This window comes from Crinia signifera, chromosome 1, assembly GCF_055691185.1.
Source record: "Crinia signifera chromosome 1, ASM5569118v1, whole genome shotgun sequence".
In the NCBI taxonomy this organism is placed as follows: domain Eukaryota; kingdom Metazoa; phylum Chordata; class Amphibia; order Anura; family Myobatrachidae; genus Crinia; species Crinia signifera.
Genome location: NC_139217.1, coordinates 465174580 through 465191910, shown reverse-complemented (window position 1 = coordinate 465191910; position 17331 = coordinate 465174580). Strand labels below are relative to the sequence as shown.

General features: G+C 47.4%; 1 long non-coding RNA gene across 1 annotated transcript in view; it reads left to right on the top strand.

Annotated features, from left to right (window-relative positions):
• The window catches only part of LOC146032492 (uncharacterized), a 36400-nt gene extending 20333 nt beyond the window's left edge, over positions 1-16067 (top strand). The window contains exons 2-3 of the long non-coding RNA XR_014457929.1: positions 14698-14831; positions 15749-16067. This is a non-coding gene — a long non-coding RNA (uncharacterized LOC146032492). The remainder of the gene's footprint in view (positions 1-14697; positions 14832-15748) is intronic.
• The last annotated feature ends 1264 nt before the right edge of the window (positions 16068-17331 follow it).

Here is a 17331-nt window from a genome sequence, read left to right as displayed (position 1 = left end):
AAAACAACATCAAACAAAATAGTGAAACCATAAATACTGAAATGTGACAGCGGGATTATATTTAGATATATTGTTACAAACTATTAAAGTGACAGTGTGAGAGCTAATTATAATAGATATATTAGAAAAAAATTAAATTAAAAAAATACCTCATTTTGATTACCTGCCAGGCTATAACCAATGTGATCTAGAATGTAAGCCCGGATCACTAAATTCATTTTAATGCTCTAACTGCTATAACATCTATTAACCATAACAGGGATTAATTGCTGTATGAAGAATTAAGCTATAATTATTATCTTCTATGGGACTCCTTTTGGTGTCCCTATCAATTATTCATCTATACGTTTAACAATATCTGGCTATATGTAAAAAGATTTGCAATAGCACCTGTGCAGGCAGTGGGGTGGTGTGAAGGCAGTGGGGTGGTGTGCAGGCAGCCGGTGGTGTGCAGGTAGTGGGGTGGTGTGCCAGGGGCAAACGCAGGATTTTCAGAAGGGGGTTTCCAGAGGGTCGGAGCAAAGCACGGAGATGGACACTTAGGTGACCCAGTATATGCCGGGTCAGTTAAAGTATTATAGATAGACCAAATGTATATAAATAATAATAATAAAATATATATACATATATACATACATATATTTATATATATATATATATATATATATATATATATATATATATATATATATATATATATATATACAGGGGCATCAACAGCAGTGTAGTCCCCTGGGCATAGCAATGTATTGAGGCCCCTACCGATCCTCCAGCGGTAGGGATGGGGGAAGCTTTGATGTCCCGTGGGTGGTAGGGGGTATTATATCAACCGCTCAGCATGTAGGGCCTGGATCAGTAATTTCCACTAATTACCACTTTACTGCTCAGATGGTGGGATATGGGGTGGGAGAAGGGGGCATTGGGCTGAATGAAGGGGCCCTGATACATAACTTCCAGGGTGGTAGAGGATGTTTAATATGCAGAGGAGGGGTGTATAGTGGAGTGGGCATATTATTCATAATTTTCTGGTGGGAGGACAGCTTGCTTGATTGCAGATATCTCCAGTTCCCGGAAATAAATTTCTTAGATTTTAATGGAATTAAAAACTAGAGAATCCCACCTACCAAATGCTATTGGGCACTAGGGGATCAGAGTTCAGGAGGTAGAGCAATCTGCCAATGAGAATATAAAACTACATACCAGGTGTGTGGAGCTGGAGCAGTAATCAGCTGCTGAAAGGCTTATATCTCTGGTTCTGGGAACAGTAGAGACAAGCTACTAGTGTCCATCAAAGGGGGAGAGTCCCAGCTTTTGGAATGTACCGTCAGAAAAACTCTAATACCACTTTTACACCAGAATACCGGGTAGGACCCGGGAAATGGAACACAGGAAATTGCCAGGGCATGCCCTGCCTCAGACCCCATTTACACTGCAATTCAATCCGGGTTATTCCCGGGTAAGGCCCTTTCACACTGAAAACGGATCAGCCCTGTCTTTCCTTGCTGGTGTCATTAAAAATGGACCTTTGGGCTGTTTGAGATGAGGTCACAAGAAAGGGAAAAGGGAGGGGGTGGGTTCTGCTCCCAGCATTGCAGCAAAGATGGCAGACGGAGTAGCTGTGTTGAAGTTTGTGCTGTACTTTTTTCAGCAATTGAGAGTTTGAAGCAGCTTCTCACCCTGTGCTACTTGCTTCACACTTGGAGTAGGAGAGCACAATTCTTGGCTGACATCATCTGCCAGAGCCGCAGAAGCACCAATCAGCTCTTCGCGCCACTCTACCCACCAAATAACCCCGATAATGGCCATTTACACTACCCTGAGCCCCGGATAAGCCCCGTGTCCGACCCTGAACATTTGCCGGGTCAGATTCCCGGGGAACAGTACCCGTGTTATTTTTTTTCAGCCCATTTACACCATGCCCTGCCCCGGACTGGAGCGGCAATATCCCGGGTCCAAACTCTGGTGTAAAAGGGCTATAAGTCAGACAGAACATGAAATATCTGACTGGGAAGAGCAATAACAGGCTTGGATGGGGACCACTATTTTGAAGTCAGATATCTCCGGTTCCCAAGGGCCGATTTTTTTAATTCTTGTACCTATGGAAAGAGGGGACCCTCAGCTTTCAGCCTAGGACCATTAGACTCCTAAGGGGGTTTCTGGGTACTCATAAACCCCCCCTGCGTGCGCTACTGTGTGCAGGCAGGAGGTGGTGTGCAGGCAGTGGTATGGTGTGCAGGCAGTGGGGTGGTGTGCATGCAGTGGGGTGGTGTGCAGGCAGGAGGTGGTGAGCAGGCAGTGGTATGGTGTGCAGGCAGTGGGGTGGTGTGCAGGCAGGAGATGGTGTGCAGGCAGGGATGGTGTGCAGGCAGTGGTGTGGTGTGCAGGCAGGGGGTGGTGTACAGGCAGTGGTATAGGGCCTTATTCTGGTTGGAGCGGCCGGGCCGTACGCGTACGTCCCGGGTTTTTTTATGATCTGCGCATGCGTACATTCGCTAATGCGCAGGCGCGACCACTCACCAACGCTTACGGACGGGTCTCTACGTGCGAAAAAACCTGTACGCGAGTGTACGGGTATTGGGGGCGGCATAGGGGCGTGAAGAGGGGAGCGGCCGAAATAATGAGGGAAAATGGGCGTAAATATGGGCGTACACAGGGGTGTGCACCAAAAATGAGCGGTGCTACTACCGCACGATCGACTAAGGCACCGTTCATTTCGGACACAAAACAGGCGGCCGCCAACCGCCATCTCAAACCACCCCTACAGATACCGCATGGCAGCGTGTGCCTGAGTTTGCTAATTAACGCTGATTCCTACTCAAACACATACACCTGAATGTAATAAGCAATGCTGCAGTCTATTAAGTCCAAACCATGATTTCACTACCTGCAAGCCACACACAGCACTCAAACACATTGGAAGCTTATCTTTCTATACTTCTCTACATTTAAAGGTTTGTTTAATTTAAGGTAAGAATCTTTTTAAGACCTGCTTATATATGCTAAGGTAGGTATTTGTTAAACAGTTATACACATTCACTACGTGCTTTCATAGACTTTACACAGTAGCACACTCAATCTACACAAGTCGACATGTGTCAACGTGTTCACTCTAATACAAACATAGGTTTTGTATTTAGGATACAATAACATAAACCACATCTAACACCTACAAAGGATGTTTCAGCAATGTTTTAAGACCATGACCACTATTTTGCACATTAATTAATTCAATCAATTAATTAATTTTCATAATTATAGTTGAAAGGCAAGATTTGCAGGTCCATATATATGAAGGGTATGTCAGCGTACACGGACGTACGCTCACTCTCACGAGCGGTGACATAAACTGACTTTTCTATTGAAAACAATAGGGACCCGTCCGTGCAAGCTGGCGTACGCTCAGATCTCCGCAAGAAGGCGGTGGGAAGACGGACGAGAGACGTCCGTAAACAGCGGCGTACGCTCAGTTGTACGCCAGTTGTCGGAGTGTAAGGGCTGGCCCGTCCGTGTACGTTGGCGTACGCTCATTTGTACGCCACTCCCCTTCTACGTTGTTTATGCCCGTACGTATGCGGCTGAGTTGTGGGTGGACTTAACCCCAACGGCCGCGTGCGGCTAGCGTACGTTAATAGCGAACGTACGCATGTTTGGCCGCTCCAACCAGAATAAGGCCCATAGTGTGCAGGCAGTGGGGTGGTGTGCAGGCAGTCGGTGGCGTGCAGGCAGTGGGGTGGTGTGCAGGCAGGAGGTGGTGTGCAGGCAGTGGTATGGTGTGCAGGCAGTGGGGTGGTGTGCAGGCAGGAGGTGGTGTGCAGGCAGGGATGGTGTGCAGGCAGTGGTGTGGTGTGCAGGCAGTGGGGTTGTGTGCAGGCAGTGGTGTGGTGTGCAGGCAGTCGGTGGCGTGCAGGCAGTGGGGTGGTGTGCAGGCAGGAGGTGGTGTGCAGGCAGTGGTATGGTGTGCAGGCAGTGGGGTGGTGTGCAGGCAGGAGGTGGTGTGCAGGCAGGGATGGTGTGCAGGCAGTGGTGTGGTGTGCAGGCAGTGGGGTTGTGTGCAGGCAGTGGTGTGGTGTGCAGGCAGTCGGTGGTGTGCAGGCAGTGGGGTGGTGTGCAGGTAGGAGGTGGTGTGCAGGCAATGGTATGGTGTGCAGGCAGTGGGATGGTGTGCAGGCAGTCGGTGGTGTGCAGGCAGTGGGGTGGTGTGCAGGCAGTCGGTGGTGTGCAGGCAGTGGGGTGGGGTGCAGGCAGGAGGTTGTGTGCAGGCAGGGATGGTGTGCAGGCAGTGGGGTGGTGTGCAGGCAGGAGGTGGTGTGCAGGCAGTGGGTTGGTGTGCAGGCAGGGGGTTTGTGTGCAGGCAGGAGGTGGTGTGCAGGCAGGAGGTGGTGTGCAGGCAGTGGGGTGGGGTGCAGGCAGGAGGTGGTGTGCAGGCAGGGATGGTGTGCAGGCAGTGGGGTGGTGTGCAGGCAGGAGGTGGTGTGCAGGCAGTGGGGTGGTGTGCAGGCAGGGGGTTGGTGTGCAGGTGACAGGTGTTATGCAGGCAGGGGGTTGGTGTGCAGGCAGTGGGGTGGTGTGCAGGCAGGGGGTTGGTGTGCAGGTGACAGGTGTTATGCAGGCAGGGGATTGGTGTGCAGGCAGGGGGTTGGTGTGCAGGTGACAGGTGTTATGCAGGCAGGGGGTTGGTGTGCAGGCAGTGGGGTTTGTGTGCAGGCAGGGGTTGGTGTGCAGGCAGGGGTTGATGTGCAGGCAGGGTTTGGTGGGCAGGCAGGGGGTTGGTGTGCAGGTGACAGGTGTTATGCAGGCAGGGGGTTGGTGTGCAGGCAGTGGGGTTTGTGTGCAGGCAGGGGTTGGTGTGCAGGCAGGGGTTGATGTGCAGGCAGGGTTTGGTGGGCAGGCAGGGGGTTGGTGTGCAGGTGACAGGTGTTATGCAGGCAGGGGGTTGGTGTGCAGGCAGGGGGTTGGTGTGCAGATGACAGGTGTTATGCAGGCAGGGGGTTGGTGTGCAGGCAGTGGGGTTTGTGTGCAGGCAGGGGTTGGTGTGCAGGCAGGGGTTGGTGGGCAGGAAGGGGGTTGGTGTGCAGGTGACAGGTGTTATGCAGGCAGGAGGTGGAATATACCTCCACCTGCATGTGCATTGCTTAAGGGTCACATATGATAGGTTGCTGTGAGCAGGGTATAATATGCGTTACATACTGAATTAGGCCCAGAATCCATTTAGTACACATCGAGAAGCATGAGAGATTTTTTGGTACTTGTTACCTAGCACAGCGCCCAGATTTTCTACGTACGGCACCGTAGGGAAATCGCATTGCATGGGCCATTATAGCGGCATGCGATGCGATTTATTTTTTTTATGTCATTTTTTCTATGGCCAGTGTACCCCACTATATCGCATGGCATCGCATGGCATGTACCGCAAAATTGCATGCTATTGCATGCGATTTTATTGGGTGTCCGATGCCATGACATTAGGTATACAATAATATGATTGTATGTTCCATCCACGCCACCCCGAAGCGTGGCTAGCGGGGGCAGAATGCGTCCTCCGACTTTTTCATTACCCCACTATCCACATCAGCGTGGAGTTGATGTTATATAGTGTGGCGAGCGGACGCGGATTACTTTACATGTATTCCGCGTCCCCTCGAGGGGCTCGCTGCGCTCGCCACACTTTATAAAATCAACTCCACGCCGACGTGGATAGTGAGGTAATGAAAAAGTCGGAGGACGCGTTCCGCCACCCCTCGCTGCGCTCGCCACGCTTCGGGGTGGCGTGGATAGTGGGGGGGTCCGTTAAACCTATTTTTGGGACATACAATCAAATTATTGTATTGTATGTCATGGCACAGCACCCCAGAAAATCGCATGCGATCGCATGCGATTTTGCGGGAGGTGCAATGCCATGCGATGAGATTGCCCTGGGGACATAAAAGTAGGGATGTGCACCGGCCACTTTTCGGTTTTGGGTTTTGGGTTCTGATTACCTTGAGGTTTTGGGTTCTAATGGGTTTTGGCAAAACACCTCCTAAGTGTTTTGTGTTTGGATTTTTTGGGTTTTGGGTTCAGATTTTTTTAAAAAAAAAGCATAAAAACTGCTAAAATCGCAGAATTTGGGGGTTTTTTTTTGCTCCTACGCTATATTAACCTCAATAAGATTCATTTCCACTCATTTCCAGTCTATTCTGAACACCTTACAATATTGTTTTTAGGGCAAAAGGTTTCACCGAGGTAGCTGGATAACTATGATAAGCCACACAAATGTGCGGCACAAACACGTGGCACTGCAGCGGCAGACAGGATGGCAGTTTAAAAAAATAGGCCTCAAAAAGACCAGCTATCTGGCTTGATCGTGCACTGTTTACCATGTGCAGCCAAGGAGCGGTGGGTATTTTGTGCAGCACAGAGTTTGTCTGCAAGTGTGTAACTGTTTTGATCACTTTAACATCCAACAAGACCCCTATCTGGCTTGATTGTATGATTATTATTATTAATTAATGTAATCTGATTGTTTAATTTTGTGATTATTATTCATTTATTAGCAGTCGTCTCTTAAATCATTGCCTAATGGGTGTAGGGGAGGGGGCTAATCAATTTTAAGGTGGCAGATGGAAGAGTTCCTCCACCTCTCTAGGACCCCTGGGTTGGAGATGTATCGCTTTTTAGCAACCGGTGTCTTACTACCTAACCGTACATGTACAGGTAAGCAGCCAACAAGACCCCTATCTGGTATGTGAGGGCTATCTGGCTGCTACTTCTGTCACTCAATTGATCGCTAGGGTGGATTCAGCTATCTGGCTCGCTAGGCGGGTGTTTCCTTTCCTCCCTCACCGCTTCACATGCGTCAGGTGCAGCCCCGCTCCTCTGCCTATGTCGTAGGTGGCCGTGTAGGCTTCAATGGCCTTTTGCTGCTCCTCCATCCTCTACAGCAAGGGTGGCCAAACCGGTCCTCAAGATCTACCAACGGTCCACGTTTTCCAGGTTACCTAGCTGGTGCACAGCTGTAGTCATTACTGTCACATTTTCAAACCTGCTGCATCCATTCCTACTATAGATCCACAGGTTGCCTGGAAAACATGCACCGTTGGTAGATCTTGAGGACAGGTTTGGCCATCCCTGCTCTACAGCATATAGAGGGTGGAGTCCAGCGTGTCACCACCTCTTTAAGCTGATTGCAGGGCAAGTTGATGAGTTTTTGCTGCCGTTCCAGCCTACGGCAGGCAGTGGTAGAATGCCCAAAGTGTCCGCAAATTTTGCGGCCCACCGCAAGCATCTCCTTTGTTTGTCTTTGTTTGTCTGCAAGTGTGTAACTGTTTTGATCAGTTTAATATCCAACAAGACCCCTATCTGGCTTGATTGTGATTATGATTATTATTAATTTATTGGATGATCTGATTGTTTAATTTTATGATTATTATTCATTTATTACCTGTGTGATTAAGATTATTATTAATTAATTTAATCTGATTGTTTAATCTTTTGATTATTATTCATTAGCAGTCATCTCTTAAATCATTGCCTAATGGGTGTAGGGGAGGGGGCTAATCAATTTTAAGGTGGCAGATGGAAGAGTTCCTCCACCTCTCTAGGATGCCTGGGTTGGAGATGTATCGCTTTCAGCAACCGGTGACTTACTACCTACAGTAACCGTACATGTACGGGTAAGCAGCCAACAAGACCCCTATCTGGTATGTGAGGGCTATCTGGCTGCTACTTCTGTCACTCAATTGATCGCTAGGGTGGATTCAGCTATCTGGCTCGCTAGACGGGTGTTCCCTTTCATCACTGCTTCACATGCGTCCCTACTGAAGCTGCGCGCTTGGTCGATTAGGATGTCCTTTGCCGGTAGAGAAGTACTGATCTTCGTTCAAGGTTTTACGAGTAGCTGCACTCCCCTGCTACAACCTCAAAACAAGTACCAAGACCCCTATCTGTCTTGATTGTGATTATGATTGATTGATTATTAATTAATTTAATGATGTGATTGATTCATTTTATGATTATTATTTTGTGCCGCACTGATTTGTTCTGCGAGTGTGTATCTGTTTTGGTCAGTTTAATATTTAACAAGACCCCTATCTGTCTTGATTGTGATTATGATTGATTGATTGATTATTAATTAATTTAATGATGTGATTGATTCATTTTATGATTATTATTTCGTGCCGCACTGATTTGTTCTGCGAGTGTGTATCTGTTTTGTTCCGTTTAATATTTAATAAGACCCCTATCTGTCTTGATTGTGATTATGATTGATTGATTGATTGATTATTAATTAAATGATGTGATTGATTCATTTTATGATTATTATTTCGTGCCGCACTGATTTGTTCTGCGAGTGTGTATCTGTTTTGGTTAGTTAATATTTAACAAGACCCCTATCTGTCTTGATTGTGATTATGATTGATTGATTATTAATTAATTTAATGATGTGATTGATTCATGGTAGAAACCCCGTTTAACACCTTGTCTGATCCTGACTTTGATGTGCAGTTTGTTTCCGTGCTAAAAGATCCCAATCTCAAATGGCAGACTGAACAACCTGTGGATAGCCATATTTCTAAAAATGTGAATGGACTTATTCTGAGCAATACCTCGTTGACTGAGAAGATACGATTGATGATGAGCAGAGTTAAAACTAAGAGAAATGACCGAACTTGCCAGCTGCTGGGATACTGGAATGCAGATTCTAAAGAAGTACAGGTAATGGATGAGCTGGAGAGCTGTTCCTACCAGAATGGTCAGGGAGATCACATTCTCACCAAGAATGAAGATGGTGATGGTGACACAATTCTAGAAGAGGACAGAGAACAATCTCATGCACACGAGACCACTGTGCTTGATACAAGATAGACCAGAGTCCACCTAAAGGTGTCGCCTAGTACAGCATCCCCAAAAGTCTCAAGGCTCCAAAAAAAGAGGCTGCAGTGGCAGACTCCCAAATTAATGCAGGGTGAGAGCTGCAACCAGCAGTGGGCAGTGGGCGATTGGTGCAGCAATCAATTACTCTCATTAGTGGAATGCAAACAGTTGTATGCATTGAAAAGTACCACATATGAATGACTCTCAGCAGTAGGAATAATGAATGGTGATGCAAGATGGAATTGTCCTCCCACCCACCCTTATGTTGCGAAAATAGGACATGCACACTTTAACAAACGAAACATTTCAGCGGAGGAATACGGAGGAATCTATGGAGTCATTCATGCAGGTGAGATGGACTGCAGGACTCCCCCCTATCCGGATCGAGGAGGAATTTGTCGAGGAGGGAGTTGGTGGTGTGCTTTTCAGGCATTTGGCTCCAAAAGGAGGACCAAGTGATTTAGGTGTCGCTGGACTGCTAGCCGCAGTTCCTGTTCCTGAACTAAACACTGAACCATGACGCTTCTTTAGGTGATGTCGAAGGGAGGTTGTCCCTAGGTGGGCAAGATCCTTACCCCTGCTTATTGGAGTTTTACATAAGCTACAATAAGCTACAAATGGCAATACTTTTGATGTCCGGATTCAGATAAAAAAAATTACAGACCGCAGAGGTGGATTTATTGGTCCTTTGTCCAGGCATGACGATGGGCTTTTTCATCCCATGGACAACACCTTTTTCCCCCACAGGTGCCTCATTCCTCCCTGGTGCGTCATTTAAGCAAACCATCTCTCCATCCTCCTCGTCAACTTCCTCCTCAGTGCCAGCTACATCAATATCCTCCTCCTGGTGTACAACATCACCTTCACTAATAAAATCTGGAACTAGACTGTGGGTGATCCTTCCAGCATATGCAGAGGGCGTACTGCAAATGGTGGAAGGAGCCACCTCTTCACGTACAGTGATGGGAAGGTCCGGCATCACAACCACCGCCACCCTAGGACTCTCCTTGGGGATTTGGGATATGTCTTTAGAAGGCTGAGTTTTTTTTTCAGATTTATTTTCCGAATTTTTTTCGTGTTTTTTTTCTGGAATTTTTTCAGACTTTTTTGAGTCGGTGTCAGCCTAACTCTCTTTAATTTCCTATTGGGCGGGGGGAGAGGAGGAGAGCTGAGGCTGCACCACTAGTCATGAAGTTAGGCCATGGCCTTAGCCGTTCCTTGTCACTCCGTGTCGTAAATGGCATATTGTCAAGTTTAAGTTTCTCTTCAGACGATTTACATTTCATATTTTTATTCCTTATACAGAAGTTTGGTTTCTATTGTACATGCCATCTGCTTTCACACTGGGCATCGGCCGTGGCAGACGACGTTGTTGGCATTTCATCGTCTATGTCATGACTAGTGGCAGCAGCTTCAGAACTATGAGGAAGTGCATCTTCATCTTTCCTTTGTTTGTTAAACTCCATATTTTGGATCTCCATTATTTTTGTGGAGTTATGTCACAGGACAGCGCCACTGGAGTGCAATTAATATGTCAGTAAGTATGCACCAGCAGGCAGTTATTATTACAGATACGACAGTATTAGGCAGTGAGCCCCAGACCAGATGGTAGAAACGCCAGTATTAGGCAGTGAGCCCCAGACCAGACAGGTAGATACGGCAGTATTAGGCAGTGAGCCCCAGACCAGACAGGTAGATACGGCAGTATTAGGCAGTGAGCGCCAGACCAGACAGGTAGATACGGCAGTATTAGGCAGTGAGCGCCAGACCAGACAGGTAGATACGGCAGTATTAGGCAGTGAGCCCCAGACCAGACGGTAGATACGGCAGTATTAGATATAGCAGCCTAGTATGTACTAGGTAGGTACACTAGGTAGGCAGTAGCACTGCCAGTGGCAACAGTGGACTGAGTAACTAAATAATACTGGCAGATTCAGTGCAGGCAGCACCAGGGGACTATATATAATATAATTAATTATTCATATATATTACAACACAGCACACCAGAGGTAGGCCCCAGCACAGAGGAGACAGTAGTAATACAGGTACACAGTTACATACCTCCCAACTTCTGTCCGGAGGAAAAAGGGGGCGGGGCATATGCAAATGAGGGTGCGGTTTATGCTAATTAGTCGCAACCTCATTTTCATACGAGAATAGACGCTGTGCGCATGCGCACAGCGTCTATTCTACTAGATTGGGGGGTCTCCCAACTGCCACCCCCCGCATCGGGACAATGCCTGCCGCGGGTGGGACAGCGGGACAGGACCCGAAAATCGGGACTGTCCCTCTAAAATCGTGACAGTTGGGAGGTATGCAGTTAGACTGTCCTCCTTGCTAGGGAGAGCCCACCCTAAGCAGAGAGTAGAACAGAGTACACAGCAGCACTGAGGGAGACAGCCCCAGCGAATAAAATAATTAATGACAGCACAGCACACCAGAGGTAGACCGCACAGAGGAGACCGTAGGTCTACAAGTACACAGTTACACTACACATCAGCACTGAGAGACAGCCCCAGCGAATAAAAAATATTGCATTCAAGCTCAAGTTTAAGCCCCAGCAGCAGCACCAACACACCCTCTCCCAACCCCTCTACTAGACTGGAGTGAAGATGGCGGGCGCAGCAGCCGCTATTTAAAGCCTCGCGAAATCCGGCGCCGGGAGATGACGTTCTGACCACGCGGACGGACCCGAGTCAGGTGGGAATCTCCGAGCGCTGCTCGGAACCGGGCTCGGAATGATGACGTCCGTGGGGCTCGGATCTCTGGAATCCGAGTCTGCACATCTCTACATAAAAGCAGTGAATAAATTAACTTAAAAAAAATTGCATCGCATGCCAAATGGCATTGCGATGCGATGCGATTTTACAGAATTCACAGAATAGCCCTCTACGCAATTAACGTAGTGGGCACCGTGCTAGGAAACAAGTACCAATTTTTTTTTGTTTGCGCCCCTCAGTACATGAACCCCTAACGAAAGTAGTAGAACTGCGCAGTCTATATCTCCCCATATATTTCAGTTCCAATGGTATCTGACGCTGCTGCACGCAGTATCACCAGGTGGGCTATAAATAGTCTCTTCAGTACAATATTCTGGGAAGTCATATTATCCAAGTTATGACAATGCCGTACGTATGTATGAATCTGCACACTGCAAATACTTTGCATTGTTACAAATACTTTGCATTGAAAATGTTATGGAATGCATTCGGAATGCGGGTTTTAGAAAAAGAAAAAAATTACCAAACGTGCCTAAAACTATCTTATCTAAATAAACGTGTTCTATATGTTGAACATTATGTCCTTTTGATGTAGAACAATAGGTGTGTGTGTGTGTGTGTGGCAGTAAATTATTTTGCCCAGGGGCCCTCACTGATGTTGAGACGGCCCTGTACACAGCCTCATACACCCTGCAGCTCCCATTGACCTGTGCTGAGCGCAGCATTACGCACAGAGAGCCACTGCGCTAGTTGCCAGGTGCACTGGGGGAAATATACAGGATTCCCCCCGAAAAAAAAACCTCCGTGAAGAGGTCTGTGCTCCCCCACTGGTGCTGTTGAGAACTGTCAAGCACTCTCTGTGCAGTCAGAATATTTGTAATTATTTTGATCGAGGTCCACAAAATCTGATATCTGATATATATATATAATGATATTTGATTTTGTGGACCTCGATCAAAATAATTCGAAATATTCGGACTCCGTTAAAAATTACTTGCCTACCCCTGCTCTAGAAAGATAATGTGAATACTTAATATGTTCCTATTTATTTACATGTCTTGCTACCCTAATGATACTGTATGTGTGATGTTTTACTGCACCAACAACTAACATTCATGCATTTACATTATGTGTTATAATTATTTACCCCTAAAACCCACACATGCACACAACATTCACTTGAAATGACATTACACAACTTACATTACACATCTTACATGTACCTACAGTATGTCCACCTGAACTCAGAAAAACGTGTTACTAGAAAACCACATACAACTTCTAACTTGTAACAAACTTTTATTGTCATATAAAAATATTTTAAAGAATAAAATTTTGGCCATGCAGATGGCCAAGGAGCATGGCCACAAATATTAAGGGCCACTGCAGCTGGGCCACTGTGTGGGCCAAGTCCTCCTGTTGGTTTGGGGATGGGGGTCCAATGAGGGATGAGGCAGGGATGGGAGTAGGGACAAAGGTTGTTGGGTGTGGTGGTGATTGGTAGGGGTTGGAGGTGAGTGGTGGGGAGTAGTAGGGTGGTTGGAAATGGGGTGGGGGTGGTGGGGAGTGGATGGAGGCAGAGGAGGGGGTGTTAGGAGAGGAGTGGATGGAGGCAGGGGAGTGGGTGGAGGTAGAGGAGTGGGTGGAGGCAGGGGAGTGGGTGGAGTTAGAGGAGTGGGTGTAGGGAGAGGAGTGGGTGGAGGCAGGGGAGTGGGTGGAGTTAGAGGATTGGGTGTAGGGAGAGGAGTGGGTGGAGGCAGGGGAGTGGGTGGAGTTAGAGGATTGGGTGTAGGGAGAGGAGAGGGTGGAGGCAGGGGAGTGAGTGGAGGCTGGGGATTGGACGTGGGTAAAGGATTGGTTGCTGGTAGTGGAGGGGGAGATGGTGTTGACATCGCAGCTGCTGCTGCCGCCTCTTCTGTCTCCTCCTCCTCCTGCTGGTCCTCTTCTTCCTCTTCCTCCTGCTGGGCCTTTTCTTCCTCTTCTTCCTCCTCCTGCTGGGCCTCTTCTGGGCCCTCCTCCTCCTGCTGGGCCTTTTCTTCCTCTTCCTCCTCCTCCTGCTGGCCCTCTTCTTCCTCTTCCTACTCCTCCTGCTGGCCCTCTTCTTCCTCCTCCTGCTGGGCCTCCTGCTGCTGCTGCTGGGCCTCTCGTGCTCTCTGGCGTGCCCTTGCGCGTGCTGCAATGTGAATGTTGATTGAAGATTTATAATAAAAGATCAATTTTAACATAAAACAGTTATTAAAATATGAATCAACAAAAAAATCAAGTCTATTATTCAGTGTAAAATTAGCATACTTAAATAAAAAAACACAAACCATGCACATACACATATAGACATATACATATAAACATACACATACTGTATACACATACATACACATTTACCATAAATGTCCAAACCTTACCACAAAACTTACATCTTCGACCTATGCCGTCACACCTGGAGTTTACCCCCCCCCCCCCCTTCTCCCTGGAGTATTCTGCCTTAGATGTCATCCATGAGCTAAAGATCAAATGAGCTCCCGGTGGAGGTTTTTGCTGCAACTGCATTGTTGTTGTTAACAAACTATGGGGGAGATTCTCTAAACAAGAAATGCGGTAAAAACCCCGTTATCGGGGTTTTTACTGCATTTTGGGATGCTATAAGCATCCCTCGCCGGGTTAACGCGGCGGGGGGCATCGCCAGAAAAATCTGGCGATGCCCCATAGAAGCCAATTGGCTTCTACCACATCCCTCCGCCGCCCCGCGCCGACCCCCCATGCCCCGCATCGCCCCCTCCCCCCTCACCTGTGTCCGTGCAGCACAGCGCAGTGCTGCCCGGACCTGTGACCTCCTCCCTGCACTGATCCTCTTCCGGGTGCAGGGAGGAGGAGAGCCTGGCGCAGCAGCAGCAGCGCCGGGTGTGTGAGGGAGGGGGGAGCCGCCGGGACCTGCTGGGACCCGGCGACTCTCACCGCAAAGGACAGCTCTTAACGCAAGAGCTGTCCTTTGCCTTTATTATCGCATATGTTACAACATATGCGATAATTAAGTATGCGATGGGCGGCGAAGGGGGGCGGAGATTCTTAGAGAATCTCCCCCATTGTTTCTTGATGTGATGGTGACAATGTTTTTTTTTCTTCATAGCTGAGGTGGAGACTCCAGTGTCACCAGCAGCTTCCCCTTCAGGCCCACCAGAACAGCAGGCTCACAAACAGGCTGAGGAGGAAAAAGACAAAGGTTTGGGATATGTCCACTATCAGCGCCACAGATGAGGAGAGGTAATATTTAAGGATAATAAATACCGTTCCTCTTCTCCGTGTATGTCAATCAGGGATTTAACCAAAAGGTACCTGTGTAGTTTCATGGCACCAGCATGGCACCTTGCTACTTCCGGGTTGTACGCTCGCCACAAACTATCTAAAATAAACTAACTTAACTCCATGCCAACATGGATAGTTCATACCCCCACTATCCATGTTGGCATGGAGTTGATTTTAGATAGCATGGCGAGCGTAGCGAGCCAACGAACCCGCAGCGTGGGCGAGCGAAGCGAGCCCCGCAAGGGGACTCAGACACATGGCGCCGTGAAACTACACAAGTACCAACCGAAATGACAAGCGATGTTGAACTGTCTCCTAGGATGCTGTCCCGTTCTTAGGGTGTTTCATCCAGTGTATATGCAAGAAATGTGCAAAGGAAATGCATATAGTGCAATAATCCTTTTTATTTTCATGTGACACATACAAACATATACGTAAAAAACACAAGTGGGCAGTGGAAGGAGAGATGAGAAAGAAAGGTGGTCTGTAATTACCAGATCAATCTGAGAATTCCGTTTGGGGAAATTCTCAAATGAAGCATGGATTGAAGGAATAGCACCTGGTCCTGTCCGGATTCAGTCCCCAAAAGCGTCCCTTCTGTTGGTAATGATTACCTCTATCCTCCTCAGTTCCTCCACAGCCCCGTACATCAACGCGTTTCGATCGCATTCTGCAATCTTTTATTTATTCACAATGGATGCATATTTCTTAAATATTACCTCTCCTCATCTATGGCGCTGATAGTGGACATATCCCAAACCTTTGGCTTTTTGCACTAATTTGTACAGGTGGGAGGGCACCTAAGAGGGATATACCGTATTGGCAGCCTAGTGCGCACTAGCAGAGACTTATACGCCTCTTCTTTTTCAACATAGGCTGAGGAGGACATCGCAAGCCGGCTGCTTAAAACAATCTTGCAGCAAGGGGTGGAGAGTGGCGAACGCAATGAGCGCCAAGTGGCATTGCTGGAAAAGGTACTACTGACTACTGCTCCTGATGAAGACGTGTTAACACGCCAAAACGCGTTGAGCCTTCAAAACCACATTGCTCCAGTTTGCATCCTGGAGAACCAGACCTTCCAGACCAGCCTTCTTGATTCATGGGATTCCACCAACATTCCACCAACATCAACTTCCATCTGCAAGTGACTAAAAGTTAGGCGTCTTGACTAGGGTTACCACCTAGTCCCTTTAATTCCGGACACATGTTAATTACACAGGTTCTGTGGCAGTTTTAAATCAGTTGAAGTGGAGTCTTGAAGTCAGCAAGCCACAGAACCTGTATAATTAATATGTGTCCGGAATTAAAGGGACTAGGTGGTAACCCTAGTCTTGACACCTGATAAGTTTTCTAAATCAATTTGGATCCCTGTGCTGGGTAATTCTCCGGGACTTTCTCCTCAATCCACCCAATACCCAGGAGACGCTTACACTGATTTTCAATTCTGGTAACTATACCAATCACATTGGCATTTACGAACTGTCAACTCATCTATTTCTCATTGGAGCAATTATGCTAGCAGAGACTGTTTTTTAATCATGAACACTTTTTATTACCCAATTACTCTTTTTACTTTTTCTTTTTCTCATTTTTTTTTTAATTTCCTTCCCCCTACCCCCCCCCCACTTCCCCACACCCTCTTTTCATAGAGAATTCTCTTATAAGTATCATGTATATTTGACCCCAATGTAATAAATTTATTTTTTATTGCTTTAAATAGTCGGTATTTTATTCAGTCAAACCCTAGCGCTGTATACTTATTGCTGAAAAAGGTGGTTGCTGCCATGACTGATATGTCACAGCAGTCCAGCTGCCAGAATGACATTCTGGCGGCTGCCATTAACAACCTTGCGCAGCAAACCAGCCGCCAGAATGACATTCTGGTGGACCTTGCCAGCACCACCAGGGCGCTTGTTGCGGGCCAGTCAGCTATTCCACCTGCTGCCCCACCCCATGCTGCCAGAAGGGAGATACCACCACCCCCTTCCTCAGCAGCTGGGTCTCCTCAGCCCACGGTCCGACGAGGACAAAGACTGGCTGCCCCCAAGTCCCCAACATCCAAGGGGAAAAAAGGGAGGAAGAAATGATGTGGTGCCACCTTATTGACTTTGTGTGGTTTGCCCCCAAATCTTCACCTTAGCTCTGGAGTGCGAACTCTATTGATTCCCGTGCAAAGGGTACCAAAATCTGTAATTCACAATCTAGAAATGTAGGGTCTTGTTTTTATGTTGTGGATCCTGGCTAGCATAATTCCTGGATGATGCAGATCCGAAGCTGGTGTGGCCATTGATTTCACCATGCACCTGTTGGGTCTCACATGTTTCATGTAATGGCACATTTTGTTCTGTCTGTTTTTTTTTTTTCCCACAAATTATTATTGCAAAGAAAAAAAAAATTATAATTTTGCTGTGATGCTGAACATCAATAAATTATTTTACAAAAACTTACATTAACGTGT